This window comes from Protopterus annectens, chromosome 8.part0, assembly GCF_019279795.1.
Source record: "Protopterus annectens isolate FY-2018-M chromosome 8.part0, PAN1.0, whole genome shotgun sequence".
Taxonomy (NCBI): Eukaryota; Metazoa; Chordata; order Ceratodontiformes; family Protopteridae; genus Protopterus; species Protopterus annectens.
In genome coordinates this window covers 807,311,295-807,328,579 of record NC_056741.1, presented here as the reverse complement: position 1 = coordinate 807,328,579, position 17,285 = coordinate 807,311,295, and the positions used below count along the sequence as shown (strand labels likewise).

The 17,285-nt window shown below is 41.2% G+C and overlaps 1 long non-coding RNA gene across 1 annotated transcript in view; it reads right to left on the bottom strand.

The window, feature by feature from the left end:
* LOC122808047 overlaps positions 1-17,285 on the bottom strand; it is a 318,946-nt gene that overhangs the window by 269,609 nt on the left and 32,052 nt on the right. Inside the window, exon 2 of the long non-coding RNA XR_006365771.1 lies at positions 7,298-7,372. This is a non-coding gene — a long non-coding RNA (uncharacterized LOC122808047). The remainder of the gene's footprint in view (positions 1-7,297; positions 7,373-17,285) is intronic.

The following is a 17,285-nucleotide window of genomic DNA, read 5'->3' as shown; positions in this document are numbered from 1 at the left end:
TTAGCTAAAACACTGGCTTCCCCATAGTGCTTTTTTAGGCAATGCCAAACAAAGTACTTCTGACATGGCAAATCAAAACCAAGAAAACAGATATGTGTTACTGCTCAGTGGTAGGAGTCTATACAAACGAAAGTACAGTTTTGTACCTACCATAAATGTAGATGTCCGATAGATATGCATCTGCAGTCATAACATATGGGTTGTCCTGCCTCAGGCAGCCCTTCGGTCGGCCGGATTCCAAAGTCTGGGTCTGGCCTCGGCTGATGTCGCACTTTCCCCGACGTCAGAGCGTCTGGGGTATAAAAGCATCAGCCGACGCCATCTTCCTCAGTGTTTCTTGCCCCAGATGCCAGGTGCCCTCTAGGAAGGCTAAATTTGGAGAAATGCAATAAATTCCAAACATTTTTCAAAAATATATACATATATATATATATATATATATATATATATATATATATATATACAAACAAATACACCATAATAGATCCCCCAGCTAGCTAATAGAGAGGTAAGCACCCTAGGAATACCACAGAGGGGAAGAAGGGAGGGTAAACCTGACTGCAGATGCATACCTATCTGACATCTACATTTATGGTAGGTACAAAACTGTACTATGTCCTTCAAGGATGCATCTGCAGTCATAACATATGGGTAGAATACCATAGCCAATCTGGGGGTGGAGGTACTAAGAAAAAGATGGTGTAGTTAAGAGACCCTGCAGGACTGCTGTAGCAAAACCTGCTCTGGATCTGGAGTATAAGGGTAAATTGTAATGTTTGGCAAATGTATGCACGGAGCTCCAAGTAGCAGCTTCTAAAATGTCCTTGGTAGCCACCCCTCATAGGAAGGCTGTAGTGGTGGCCATGGCCCTTGTGGAATGAGGCCTGATGTTTTCAGGAACTGTCTTTCCATGAAAGGAGTAACAAAATCGAATGCAATTTCCTATCCATTTTGAAATTGTCTGTTTGGAAATTGCTTTGCCTTGCACCCCAGTAGCATATGCTACAAATAGTCGGTCAGTCTTTCTGCTAGTTTTAGTTCTGTCCAAGTAGTAGCGTAGTTGTCTGTGTATATCCAGGGTGTGCAGAAGTTTTTCCCCTCTATTCTGTGGATTCGGGAAGAACATAGGCAAGTGAATAGCTTGGTTCAAGGATACCCTAGATACCACCTTTGGCATAAAAGTAGGATTGGTCCTTAGTGAAACTCTGTCCTGATGGAAGATAAGAAATGGCTGTACTGCCATTAATGCTTGTAACTCAGATACTCTTCTTGCTGAAGTTATTGCCAGAAGGAATGCAGTTTTCAAGACAGAAACTGTAGATCCGCTGATGCTGCTGGTTCAAAAGGAGGAAGTGTTAGTTTCTCCAACACAAAGTTGAGATCCCAAGCGGGTAGAGGGTTTTCTTGGAGGTTTAATATTTTTGATCCCTCTCAGAAATTGCCTGAGGAGGGTGTGAGAAGATAGGTGGATCCACATTGTATTCTGCTGAAATTGCTGAGGCATGAATCTTAATGGAAGAATAGGACAGGCCATTGTGGAACAATTCTGCTAAGTATTCAGAATATGTGGCATGCTTGCCACTGTCACATCTGAGCCTTTGATGTGTTCCAAATGAGAAATCTTTTCCATTTAGCTGAGTATGTCTTCCTTGTGGAAGGCATGAGCTTCAAGATGATGTCCTTCACTCTCTCTGTGATAAAACATTTTGTTTGGGATTTAAGGAATTTTCAGGCAGTTGGCTGCAATGTTTTCAAGTTGGGATGCATGATCTTGAAATTGTTCTAAATCAGAAGAAAAGGCCATAGGGGAGGCCATGGTTTTGCCTGTGACATGCTTCTCAATAATGGATACCAATGTTGCCTTGGCCAGTCTGGAGCTATCAGAATCACTCTTGGCTGCTCCTCCCTGATCTTCAGTAGAACCTTGTACATTAATGGGAGAGGTGGGAAGGCATATACTTTTAGAGCTTTCCAGCTGAAAGAGAGAGAGTCCACCCTCCAAGCTTGTGGGTGGTATGTCCTTGAGCAGAATGTCTTCAGTTGATGGTTGAGGGGGGAGGCGAACAGATCTATCTCGGCATTCCCATGCCTTTGCTATGAGTTGGAAGATGTCTGGGTGCAGCATCCATTCGTGTGCATCCATGGTAGTTCTGCTTAAGCTGTCTGCCAGTGTATTCTCTTTTCCTGGCACGAACTGGGACTGTAGTTGGATATTGAGGTAAAGGCATAGTTCCCATAGATTCATAGCCAGCCGGCAGAGAGGATAGGAGTGTGTGCCTCCCTGCTTGTTTATGTACCACATGACCGTGGTGTTGTCTGTCCTTATTAACAGGTGGCCTTGATGGAGGAAGGGTTTGAAAGCCTCGATTGCATGCATCACTGCCAGCATTTCCTTTTGGTTTATGTGCATGCGTAGCTGACTTTAAGACCATAGGCCTTGGATACATTTGCCCTCCATGTGTGCTCCCCATCCTTGGTCTGAAGCATCCGTGGTGATGGTTTGTTTTGTTTTTGGTTTGTTGAAAGGCAACCCTCTGTTGGACTGGCAGGCCTGAGCCCACCACAGAAATTCCTTCTGAAGGCAAGGAATGATTGGTATCAAAGTTTCTAAACTGTGACTGTGTTGAGACCATACACTCCTTAGGTACCATTGTAATTTTCTCATATGCAGCCTGGCCTGTGGTATCAGAATTATGCAGGATGCCATGTAACCCAGGGCCTGCAGGATTTTCCTTGCAGTAGCTGAGTTTGTCTTGTCAGAATCATGAAGTAATCTGGAAGTTGTTTTTGTTTTTCTTCTGTTAGAAAGGCCATTTGGGTGGTTGTGTCCAGATCTGCACCCAAAAGGTTATTCTTTGGGATGGCACAAGTCTTGACTTTTGGATGTTGACTGTGTATCCCAAAGCCTGTAGCAGGTGAATGGCATAGGCCAAGTCCTTTATCAAATTTCCTTGTTGTCCGCTTGTATAAGGCAGTCGTCCAGATATGGGTAGATCTGAATCCCCTGAAGTCTGCAGTGTGCAATTACAGATGCCAGGCATTTTGCAGATACTCTGGGCACAGTAGATAAACGAGGGGCAATGCTGAGAATTGATAATGCTCTGATCCACAAGACATCTGAGGTGTCTTCTGCAACTTGGTTGAATAGGGACGTACAGGTATGCCTCCTGAGATCTGAAGTCACCAGCCAAGACTCCTTGCCCAACATGGGAAGAAGTTGCTGTAGGGTCAGCATCTCGGTCTGTCCTTATTAACAGGTGGCCTTGGTGGAGGAAGGGTTTGAAAGCCTCGATTGCATGCATCACTGCCAGCATTTCCTTTTGGTTTATGTGCATGCGTAGCTGACTTTAAGACCATAGGCCTTGGATACATTTGCCCTCCATGTGTGCTCCCCATCCTTGGTCTGAAGCATCCGTGGTGATGGTTTGTTTTGTTTTTGGTTTGTTGAAAGGCAACCCTCTGTTGGACTGGCAGGCCTGAGCCCACCACAGAAATTCCTTCTGAAGGCAAGGAATGATTGGTATCAAAGTTTCTAAACTGTGACTGTGTTGAGACCATACACTCCTTAGGTACCATTGTAATTTTCTCATATGCAGCCTGGCCTGTGGTATCAGAATTATGCAGGATGCCATGTAACCCAGGGCCTGCAGGATTTTCCTTGCAGTAAGCTGAGTTTGTCTTGTCAGAATCATGAAGTAATCTGGAAGTTGTTTTTGTTTTTCTTCTGTTAGAAAGGCCATTTGGGTGGTTGTGTCCAGATCTGCACCCAAAAAGGTTATTCTTTGGGATGGCACAAGTCTTGACTTTTGGATGTTGACTGTGTATCCCAAAGCCTGTAGCAGGTGGATGGCATAGGCCAAGTCCTTTATCAAATTTCCCTTGTTGTCCGCTTGTATAAGGCAGTCGTCCAGATATGGGTAGATCTGAATCCCCTGAAGTCTGCAGTGTGCAATTACTGATGCCAGGCATTTTGTGAATACTCTGGGCACAGTAGATAAAACGAGGGGCAATGCTGAGAATTGATAATGCTCTGATCCTGCAAGACATCTGAGGTGTCTTCTGCAACTTGGTTGAATAGGGACGTGCAGGTATGCCTCCTTGAGATCTAGAGTCACCAGCCAAGACTCCTTGCCCAACATGGGAAGAAGTTGCTGTAGGGTCAGCATCTTGAATTTTGGCACAATGAGGTAAGTATTCAGTGCGGACAGGTCGAGAATAGGCCTCCATTGTTTTTCTTTTCTTGGTACAAGGAATAGTCTGGAGTAAAATCCTTGGCCTTGTTCTGAAAGTGGTACCTTTTCTATAGCTTTCATTTGAAGCAAGTTGTTGATCTGCCTTAAAGCCTCTGCCCTCTGATTTGGTGGTAGGTTTGGCATTCCGTTTCTTTTTGGCAAAGTGTGGAAGTGGAACCTGTATCCTTTGTCTATTATTTGCAGTGTCCATGTGTCCCTTGTAATATAATGCCAGTTTTTTGAGAATAAAGCCAGCTTTCCACCCAAGGGTGCTTCCATTTGATCCCTGGTAGGCGGAATCAGAGTAAAGTCATTGAGCCTGTCCTGGTGTAGTAGTTGTTGTTGCTGCTCTTGCACTACTCCTCTGGTTGGCAGGCTGCCACGGACGGCCTCTGTAGGAGCCCTTCGATTGGCCTCTGCCTCTAGGGCGTCTGTTCCTGCCTCTCTGGGCTCTGTCCGAGTCTGGAAAGGACCAATTCTTAGTAGGCCAGTTTCTGCTGAATCTTGGTGGTTGTACTTGCAGGAAATCCTTAACTGTTTGCACAGATTTTGCCTTTTCTTCAAACTTTTTTAAGACCTCCTGAGCAGAGGAGCCAAATAAATTTAGTTTCTCCATTGGCGCATCCAGGAGTTTAGCTTTAACATGGTCTGGCAAAGATTGTTCCTTCAGCCAGGCATGCCTACGAATGACTGCCCCAGTCATAGCTGACCTAAATGAAGCCTCCAATGCATCATAGCCACATTTTAAAAAATGATTACTAACCTGCTGTGCGTTGTGTACCAAATCCTGAAGGGATTTACGGTCAAGGAGTTCAGGAGAAGAAAGTTTCTTATTCAGTTCATCTAACAAATACTCTTGGTACTGTATCATATGAAATTGACAATTCAATGCCCTGACAGAAAGAGTTGCAGAAGTATAAACCTTCTTTCCCCATCTCTCTAAAGCTCTAGACTCTCTTTCAGAGGGTAGAGGATTTTTGGCAGTGGCGGCTGCAACCCCTTTAGGGCCCTGAGAAATAGTTTCTGGGTCTGCAGAATGGACTTTATACAGATGGAAATGAGAATCCGGGACCCTGTAGTATCTATCAGGTTTGGCAGGGGCCAGAGGGAGAGTATCAGGGGCTGTACTGACATCATTGTACACATCATCAATTACATTCAAAACAGGAGGTATAGCTAAGGGCCTATGTTGAGGCAAATGTAAAAAGGTCCTTAATCTTTTTCTAGAATCAGAGAATTCCTGACCTTGCCATTGAAAATGCTCTCTCATGGTGTGTAGAGTCTCACCAAAGGAAAACTCTTCAGGAGGGGAGGCGAAGGATAGATTCTTCAGCATCAGAATCCTCATAGGGCGAATAAGCCTCCTCCTGGTGGTCTGACAACTCAGACCCATCCGTGGACTCATCTGAAGAGTGTGGGTCAGAGGGGTCTGTCCTGGGCCTTTTGTCTGGTGGAGGGTGAGAGGCCCTGTCTGGGTGAGGTTGTGAACCTCTAATTAAAGAAATAAGGTCCTCTGCAAGGCTGAGGATCTGAGAACTAGAGGAAGGCCTCTGGGAGGTAGTCTTGGGAGGCAAATCTTTAGAAAGTTTAGCAGCTTTAGCCCTAGAAAAGGCCTTAATGGACATGGAAGCAGGGGGCCTAGCTGCCCCACGTGCAGGAGTAGAAATGTCCAAAGGTATGGTGTCGGACATTTCCTGGACACTGGTTTCGGTAGGTAGCTCGGTAGCCGACTCAGCCGGGGCCTCCCGGGCCGCGGTGGTTGGTTGAATGGATTCGGAAGAAGGAATCTCCGAGGACTCGGTTTCGGCTGAAACCGAGACACTCGTGTAGGCCTTACCGTGGTTTCAGCGAAACTGCGGGCGCAAGTGTCGGTCCTTGTCCTTCCGCTTTTCACCACAAGTACCAGTATGACTCAAGTCATAGTCCATGTGGGTGGAAATGATCTGAAATGTACCTCTAAACTATCTGAAAAGAGACATCATGGAGCTCTCAGAATATGTCTCAGTCTGGTATGAACCTAGCATTGTGCAGCATTTTACCTTCGCCAAGGGTGATGCCACAATATGAACAAAAGATGACTGACTTTAATAATTGGTTTAGTTTCTGCTGTCACTCTGAGGGGTGCAATATTTACCAGCATGGAAGGAGATGATCAACAGATCATACTACTTTGCCAGGGATGGTCTGTGCCTCTTCCCTCTAGGCTTTTGAAGATTAGCTACCCCAGACACTCTGGCTTCGCCAAAGTGCTTTTCAGGCGAGGCCAGACCCAGACTTTGGAATGCCGGCAAATCAAGGAACCAGGACAACCCATATGTTATGACTGCAGATGCATCCTTGAAGGACATCTTTACTCCCAAGAAGCTCTCTTCACCCTAGAGAATTCTGACATCTGTGCAGTCACTACAACATGGTTTAAAGCCATAGACAGCACACTGACAGTGCAAGGATATAATGCTTTCCACACATTTAGACCAGTTGTTACACAAACAGGGACTAAATGTGGAGGTGTCTCAATTTACATAAAAATTAAATATACCCCAAGCTGGTCAAACAGGACAATGCACTTGAGCTTCTCCACGTTCAAATCACCATAGGCAAACCCAATACCACTTCCTTGCAAGGTATAGGTCCCCCCTCTATGACCCAAGAAACACATGCCATGTATTTAAACTTATTGGAAACACACTGGGTAAAACGGCAACTGAAGGGCTTGGAGTCCACTTAATCCACTACAACAGATTGTATAATAAACCAATACAAGATTTAATGTAAGCGCTTTCGCTGGAAAAATGTTCCATCTTCTTTAGACTACAAACAGAAAAATACTTGGAAAAAACACCTTATAAGACAATTCAAAAAAACGAACTGCCAATAGAGTTTGTTACCCCTCCTGATGTCAAACTCAAGCATTAAGAATTAAAGCTACAGGGGGTTACTCCAACTTAAAACACATTAGGATGCTTAAGCAACCTGACAGCACCATCATTAAAGAGAAATAAAACATCTTTTAAAATAAAAATAACAATAATGACAATACTGAATTTGTGTACTATAAATCCTACCTTAAAACTGTATCCTTTACGTGGTCGAGATACGGCTATGTTGAGTCGCTCACAGATCTAATATAATATATTTTTCTGAAGTAAAATATGATATGTGAGACCAACAGTCCACTTGAAGGACCAACAAAATCTTACATACATGCAAACCTACATATTAAAATGTTAATAATTGAAATCTTTACTTATTAGTAGTGGAATATATGACCCAATATTGTTAGATCAACTAACTATTCTTTAAAAGAATTTTTTGAAAAACTACTAGAACAAAAACAAAAACATTGCCAATGTATACAAACCATACCCACTAAAAGACCTCATTACAACACAGTTTAAATCACCAGCATTTAGGCACATATAAGATACTACACATTGTTGATACTGTGGACTAAGCAGGTGATATTAACAGACTACAAACCAACGTGATGGGTCATGCATGCCTTAAATCCACCTATTCTCCTTACACTAAACTATTCACCTAGCCAAAGCCTTCTTTTTAAGTAGGCACTTAATGGACAGAGCTTCATTTAACTAATAATCGAAAAACAAAGCACCTTAGACTCACAAAGTGGCAAACACAGCTTTAATAGTCACAGTCCAACAAACACAAGCACGAGACGTCCACAAGAGCAAGATTAATGTTCACAATCTAAATCCCATTTTCATCATCAACTTCATCAGATAACAAGATGTCTCATTCATCCCCTTTTATACATCCATTAATTAAAATGTAGCCAATGAAACTGAAATTCAATTAAAACATGAACCTTTGAACAGTGTTCTACATCATTAACTAACATCAAGATACAACAGTGTAAAGAGAAATGTGTTTAAAACATTTAAAAACATTGATAAAACTAATGTCATGTGAAAAAAATATATATAAATATATTATAAAAACATTAAAAGTATCCCTGTACTAATAATTAAAACTAGAATCTGGCAAATTCAATAAAAGTGTCCCAAAATAAGGTAATGGAGGGAATTCCAGACCTTGTTTGTCAAATAGGGCTTTAAGTTCCAAATGGAACAGTGAGCCAATTACTAACCCAGCTGGGTATTGCCACTGCCGTAAACCTTTTGGAATAATTTTTTTATTAATACATTCTTCTAGGTAGGAAACTTCAAGTTGAGGTTTCGTACATTTGTATAATATTTGGTCAAATTCATTTAACAATCCTACTATGGAGCTTATATTGCTGTTGTTATTGTTATTGCTAGCCCCATCATTGACAACATTAGTAATAAAAAAGAAGTTTGTCTCAGGAATACCTCAGTTGTTGAGACTTCATAAACTTATTGGAAACACTCACTGTCCAACCCAATACCATATTCATGATGACTTTATTTACCCCACTATTAACTGGAAATCACATGTGACACCAAATGCACAGGCACAGAGATTTCTGGATTTTGTAAACACAAACTACTTGGACCAGATTGGCAATACACCAAAAAGGGATGCAACCATACTGGATCTGGTCCTCATTAATATGGGAGAGTGCTGCACACCCCCTGGTGTAATGCCTTCTCTCATAAGGTCAGTTTCCATTGAAATAAAAATAAAACCTGGAACCTCAGCTAACCCTAGAATATTCATGGACTACTCTTTACGCTAACTTCCTACTATTAAGTGTTAACCTGGCAAAACTTCAAGCCCCCTTAAACCTTGAAAACACTTCTGCCTATACAGAACTGTTCATATAAACCCTATTACAAGCATGTTAATAGCTCCTTAGAGGAAGCTGTACCTACCAGAAAGAAATACACAACTAAGCCAAAAAACAAGCAACCATGGTGGAATCACAACATCAATAGGCTGTCTAACAGAAAGAAGAAAATCATAATAAAAATTATGAGGTGCACCCAGCAGGATAAAAGTACTCTCATCAAACTAAACAGACAACTCAGAGGACAAATAAAGTCTACCAAAGTCAAATAAATTTGAGGTAAATTTGGCCTCCCAGGCCAAGGACAACCACAAGACATTCTTTAGCTATGTTTACAACCTCAAATGCAATACACAATTGCGTGCAGAGCCCATTGTAAATGGAACCACCTATACTGAGCCAGAAGATAAAGAAAACCTACTGGCTGGCATATTCAGCTCCAACTTTACCCCTCTCCCCCTCAACTTTCCCTCAGAAATACCATCAAATATAAGTCCCCTGCTATCACTAGGGAACAGGTCCTTAATGCTCTGTTATTTAAGGCCAAGAAAACTGCATCAATAGTCCTGCATCAATGGGCCCAAACAATATCTCAGAATGCCTTCTAAATAGGATGAAACATGACCTATCAGGCCTTCTGGAATTGTTATTTAACTGTAGTCTCCAAACAGGCTTCATGCGTCATGAATGGAAAACAGCAACAGTCATCCCTCTGCACAAATGTGGGCCATCTACATACCCTGGAAACTACAGACCTACAAGTTTCACTCGTCTCATATGTAAAGCCATGGAAAGAATTATCATGAAATGACCAGTAATGACATAGGAAACCTCCAGACACTGGACCCAACCCAATTTTGTTTCATCAAGGGCAGGTCATGCCTTCTCAACCTGGTGGACTTCTTTGAGAAGGTCACCAAAGCAATGGATGAAGGCAAAATGGTTCACACTACATACCTTGATCTGGCAAAGGCATTTGCCACAATACCCCACTTGGGCATTGTTGACAAACTTATTCACCAGGTGGATAGCCAGCTGGATCAGAAATAAGACCCAGGAAGTTAGAATAGGAGAGTCCACCTCTACAAGGAGGTCAGTCACAAGAGGGGTCCCTCAGGGATCGGTCTTGAGACTGGTCCTTTTTGACATTTATTCTCTGAAGTCAAGGCCAGTGCTGATGGCCTCTGTCTGTCTAAATTTTCAAATGATTGCAAATTAAGACCCGTCATTGAATTACCCACTGATACAAATGTTCTTATGAAGGGATAACACAGACAAAGAACTGGTGCCAGAGCCATGGGCTAAAACTAAATGCCAAGAAATACATAATAGTATCCTTTGGGAAGTCATCCACCCTGGTAACTATCATATTGACAGCACACCCCTAAGAGTTGACCCAGTAGTCAGGCACTTGTAGGCACACATAGACAGTAATCTAGCCTTTAACTATCATGTGTCCACAGTAGTGAGGAAATCATTCTATGTTGTGCAACTTATAAACCAAGGTATATCATCTAGGTCCAAGGAAGTCATTGTTTCACTGTATTTGGCATTTATCAGACCTATCATTGAGTACAATTCCCCCTAACCAGGCATATCCAGCAATTGGAACGTCCACAGAGGTTCCTCACTAAATGAATACAGGGCGTGAGTAATATGTCTTATGCAGACTGCCTCAAGGTCCTATCCCTGTATTCTTTCTCCTACAGACTGTTGAGGGGACATCTATTCCTGGCATACAAGGCATTGTCAGACCCCACTCTGATGGATATCCTGCATATCTGCAAAACAAACAGTACCAGAATTACCCATTTTAAAGACTTATACCTTGCTTGTGATATAAATAGAACCTGCTGAAGAGGCAGGCATGTATCCCAGAGACTACCCCATTTCTGGAACAGGCTCACCATCCATGTGAAGTAGAACTCCTCCCTAACCCAATTCAAGTGTAACTTGGACAACTGGATGAGGAACAGGAAATGCATCCTTGGTTTGGCACCCATGTCTCTAATGGACACAGGCACCTGCAAATGGGTCATATCCTAGGACCTGGTTGTAAATGTTTCACCTCCCAAGCCCCTGCTTACACTTATCAAGGGTACCAAAACTTGTCAGAGATTTGGGATGCATGGCTAGGCTTAAAAATACCCTTGTGGTCATTAGCATAGTATAACAACTATGAACCTAGGTGTATTAGAGTAGCATACAAAAATGCTAGCTTGTCTGGGAGGGAATTTGACTAATGGTAGCTCTTTGCTTGTTATTCTGACTTTATAGGATTTTTGTGGTTTATGTGCAGCAACTTGGAATACTTTAAAGTGTAGTTACTGTTAACACAGAACAAAGCTGAAAAACAGATAATTTTTATTACAATCAGACATCAGAAGTGCATACAGAAGTAGCTATAACACGAGGGGATACACAATTAGGTTCTATCTTTTTCCCCAAGGAGTATTATTTCCAGATATGATTTATGTTTCCTCAAAAGCATTGGTCTTCTCAGCTTATTGCAAACTACAGCTTTATCAGCTTTGAACATTAAGCCTTGGATCCAACTTATTTTTTCCTTGAAATAAAACAAAATAAAAATAAGACGGAATTCCTTCCCTTACTATTTTTGCACAGGCCATCACTGAAAGAAAATGTCAATAATAAAGCTCCAAAACCTCAGAGCATCTAGAATCTCATATTATCTGGGGGTGCTGGGAGATCCCAGACCCCACATAATTCAGTTATTTCCTACAAAGTTATTACACTGTTGTCAATCCGAATATGTTGAAAGGATGCAGTTAAAAGCAAAGCTGAAGAATAAGACTGAATTTCTTTCTTTAATCATGATTTTTGCTGAGGTCATGACTGAATGAAAAGGTGATATAAAAACTCTAAAATGTACTTCAGAGCATCTAGAACTCTCATGGCTTAATGCATTTATTTCATCTACAGTTAAAGTGCATTCTTGCCTAGTTAGGATGTGCTTAATGAATGCATTCAGGAAAAAAATGAAAAGTAAGACAAACTGTAAGAAAGGTGGGAAAAAAAAAAGAAAACTGGATAATTTGGGTAGGCCAGGACCAGGAATCACATGATAATGTGCATGTGGAGTAGTGAGCCGTAATGGGCAAAATAGTGTTCTTCATTTATGCTACTCCCTCTAAGCTTTCTAATATTGGCTAGAACCTTATCAACCTCCATAGCCCCTTTTTTAGTCATTGCCAACCTGATAAACCATCTGGCATAGTTAAAACAACCCAGAATTATCTAATGGTGACATTGTTCAATACCAGGAGTCTAAACAGCCCTCCCCCACAAGCTCCCTTAACCCCTAACCCTAAAGAACGTAAACATCTCTGTAGTTACTAGACATAGTTAAACTCTGTGCACAACACCCAGGCAGTGCAGGGCTATAATGTTTTCCACACATTAGAAAACCTACTGCACAGAAAGGAGGAAAGGTATAGATGTCTCATTTTGCATCAAGATCAATAACATCTCAAGGTTGGTCAAGCAGTATGACATACTTTATGTACAAGTCATCATAGGCAAAGTCTAATACCATATCTTTGCAATCTATAACTGTCCATCTACGACCCAAGAACCACATACCACTTATTCAGATGAACCTGAGTCACTTTCCATTCTATCCAACATCTTACTTGTTTGTGACTTCATGTATCCTACAACAACCTGGGAATACTATACAACCTCAAAATTTGCAAGCACAAGGACTCCTGGACTTTGTCAGCATGAATGCCCTTGACCAGCAGTTTGTGTGCCCACAAGGGGTGCCAAAATCCTTGACCTAGTCCTCACCAACACGGGGGACCATTGTACCTCCCCAAGTGTAATGTCCTTACTGGTTAAGTTAAAGCTGTCTCCTTCAAAATAAAAATAAAACCCTGGATATCTGGTAATTTTCTGCATGGTCTGGCATCTTAGTCCATGGTAGGTTTGCAGTACTGACAGTACTGCTAATTCTGCTCCAGGGTTTGTGCTTCAGTACTTTTTATAGCTGTATAAACACCTGCTTAAAGCTGTATTCCAGTACTCTGATGCTTTAAACTGTGGTGTAATTGCAGTAGTGGTAGTATTGTGAATTCTGCTCCATTTTATAGCTGTAAATACTTGTTTAAAGGTGCTTTACAGTGTCTTTCTGTTTACCGTGCTACTGTTTTTCCCCTGTTCTTTGAATCTGCCCTCCCCAGGCAGTAAGCTAAAAGTTTCTGAAATTCTAACCACAGGACTTTAGCTCAGGTTTGAAGCTTTTCCCCCAAGACCCCAACCCTCTCACCCTTTTCTTGTTGTGGTCTTAAAAGGCTGTGTCTCTAGATTCCACCCTTTAATGTAATCTGACTTCCAGTGTCTCTCCCTTCCCTCTTTCATTGCTATTGTCTGTTGTGTAACCTATTTAAGTACTTACCCATTGCTTTCCACATATCCATAATACTAAATTCCCACCCAGCAAAACAGTATTGCATTTGAGTAAACCTCCCCCACTACAAATTGTCTGCTGCTCATTTTCCTAGAGCTCCCAACAGCTTGGCACCTTAGCTACACTCTGAGGGGGTCCTGAGTTAAGTTTGCTCTATCCTTGGCAGATAAGAGATTTATTTTACTGTTTCATTCTTTGGTTAACCTTTTCAGTGTGCCACTGCTTTAATTTTTGCTTATTAGTTGACTTTTCCTTTAAATCATTCTAAAGGCCCCTAGTACTTAAAATTGCCTTGTCAGGGTAGTTTATGTTTTGTTGTAGCATTACACTCACAAGCAGTTTTTCTTGGTGTTATTACATCAAGAGGTTAACAGTGCCCTGTATAGACACAAATGCCCTGAAATAAATGTTATCAATAAAACATCCCTTTGAATTGAAACCTGTAACTTAAATGTGGCTAAAACAAAGTCATTGCATGGAGACAAGCTTAGAGCAGCTAGTTTGCACATTAAACAGCACTACTATCAAATCTTAGCACAATGTAACCTAGTGTAGACCCAAACCCCAGAGACTACCCAAGGAGACCTTTGTATCACCCAGTCCATGACCTACACTGCCCACCCAATTACAGGTCCAGATAACATGAATATGCAGTTTGCAAATGTCTCTGTAGCCAGCTTGGTAGATATGGTTATCCTGAAACACAGACAACCATTTAATTCTTAAAGTAAACACAGTATGCATAACATGCACATAAACAGTTTTCACTGGAGGCAAAATTCTCGCATACACACCAAAGTCAAGAACACACACACTACATGTACCACCCACAGTATCCACCACTTACATAGATCAAGCTATGCTGAGGCACTAAAAAGCAATCTTCCCAAACTTCAAAGACCTACTAAGCCTATAAACTGTAAAACATATTGTCAGCAATTTATAAAGCACTCACCAAAAGTAACACCGAACATCACACATACTCCTACACCCAGTGAAGACCCCAAGAGCAATGCAAATAAAGCAGGTCAACACATTACCCAGGAGTCTTGTCACAGGGAACTACATTGAATGACAGACAAATGCCCCACTCACTAGATACAATAAGGAGGAGATAATGGTTAGTTGCTTATCTGTTGCCAGGATCCGACAAGTTATGCAGCACTCAAATTAGTACATCACAGGTACCAGTATGATTCTATCATAATCCATGTGGACGTTAATGACCTAAAACATATTTCCCTGAACTATATGAAGGCGAACCTTGTCAATCTTGCTGAATATGTGTTCCAGCAGGTATGTGCCTTGTAGTAAGCAACATTCTACCTTCACCAAGGATGATACCACAGTCTGAACAAAGTATGATCAACTTCAATAATTTGCTTGGTTTCTGGTGTCTTTTCAGGGGGGTTCAACATTAGTCAGCATGGGAAACTCTGGTTAACAGACTATGGTCTGCACCTGTCTTGCCTAGGCTTCCAAATACTGGCTAAAACTTTATCCACCTCCTTATAGCCTTTTTTCAGGCAATGCCAAACTTACCGACACAACAAATAAAATGCAGAAAAACCTAAAGGTGTCACTGCACAATGTAAGGATCCTAAACAAGAACCTCCACACCTTACAAGCTCTCCTCACTCTGAAAAATATATGTGCAGTTACCAAGACATATTTTACATCTACAGAAAGTTCTCTGCCAGTGCAAGGCTTCAGCACCGTCCACATATTTAGGCCATCAGCTGCTCACACAAGGATAAAAGCTGGAGGAGTCTCAGTCTGTATTAGCGACAAGAATAATACAACGTTGGTTAAATAGGTTGATGCCCTGGAATTTATCCACATACAAGTCACCATAGACAAAATCCTAGTAAGCTGTAGGTCACCCTCTAGGTCCCTAAAATCCCCATACACATACCTAGACCTTCACCATTAAAACCAAATACCCTATTCTTGGGAGACTTAGACTAATAATGCACACACCCACCAGAGGTTCAAACATATTGGACTTGCTACTCACCAATGTTGGAGAGTGCTGCACCCCCTACCACCCCAGTGTCACATCCTCGCTAGTGAGGTCAGACTACAAAGCAGTCTCCTCTGAAATAAAGATAAACTCAGTATCCCCAGCAAACTCTGTAACAGTTAAGAACTATATCAAAGCAAACTATATCCAATTAAGCCTTTATCAAAATTTAGTGGCCCTCGCAACAATGAGTTAATAAACAACCTAAGTGAAATTGTTCACAAAGACCCTGTCCAACCATGTAAATGGCTATATAGAGGTCACTGCACCTACCAGAAATAAGCCTAAAACAAACTCTAAAAAAAAAACAATAACACTGGTGGAATCCTAACCTTAATAGGGTATATAACAACAGAAAAAAGTCATGGCTAAATCAGAAAAATCAACTCAACTCCCATAATGATAGGAGCTCTCTAATTAAACTAAACAGGAAACTAAGAGGAAAATCAATCTATCCAAAGATATACATTTTGCTTATAACATAAATAAGACATGATGGTGAGACAGATATGTATCTCAGGGGATCCCTATGCTCTGGAACAGGCTCCCCATTCATATGAAACAGAACCCACCCTATTTAAGCATAACCTTGACCAATGGATGGGAAATTGGAAACTCACTCCTGGTCTGGCCTCTGGCCCCCACATCTCTGATAGACAGATGCAGACAGTAATGCCCAAACTAACAAACCCCCCCACATACCCTTTAGAAAATTTTAACTACCCATGATATATAGGGGCACAATTAGGGTGGACTGTATGGCTAGGCTTATAAAGGCCCTGGTGCTCATTAGCCTAATATATAGCTAACTATCAACCATACTGCTCAACTGTCCAGATTTTTGTAGAATGGCCAGATTTTTACCTCATATTTTTTGTTTGTTATTCATAAAATCTGTGGTTTTCTGGCAAATCACTGAGGATTGACGGCACTAAATAATGTCATATACAAATACTCTCTGTTTTACCACTACATATGGCAGGAATACCAATAGACTCATTGATGTCATTAGAAGACATTGGAGCATTCTATTAGCTGATAATCTTTTATCACAACATTTAGGTGACATTTGCCATTTTTCATTTAGAAAAGGGAGGAATTTGGGGTCTTATTTTAACCACTACAAACATCACCATCAGCTAACATACAAGGATACTATACAAACTACTATCTCTGGTGACATGTTATGTGGTTGTATGCACTGTGGCCATTGTAGCCATTGTAATAAGGTGCTCAAGTCCAAACAATTTTCTAGCAGCAATTGTGGAATGGTATTCGACATTAAGATTTTGCTAACTGCAGTACAGATTGACTGATATATCTTGCCACCTGTTCTTGTCATGCATTCTACATTGGAAAAACCTCTAGACCCCTTAGGCTATGCATTTCTGAACACCTTAGTGATGTCAAACATAAAAGGATGAGTAGTGCTCTGTTCAAACATACTTTAAAACACACCACTGCAACATTTAATTTTATCATTATTGATAGAATAATAGGTGACAGGAACAACAAAACTGGTTGGCACTCAAAATTGAATGCAAATGAAAAAAAGTGGCTAGTTAAATTAGATGGTTTGTTCCACCCAGGTTTGAATGAATATTTATGATCTCACCAATTGCACTACTTCATTAACTGTTCATAATGATATTTAAGGACTACAAGTTATTTAGAACCTTTTACAGTGATGAAGGCTAGGTTAACCCCTTAGCCGAAACCAGTCTGTCATGTCATTTCTTGTTTTTCTTGTTTATTAAACTCCTATACACAGTTCACAGTTGCTGGATCTTCTTTATTGTTTTGTTCAACTTTTAACCACCCATGATATATAGGGACACAATTAGGGTGGACAGTATGGCTAGGCTTATA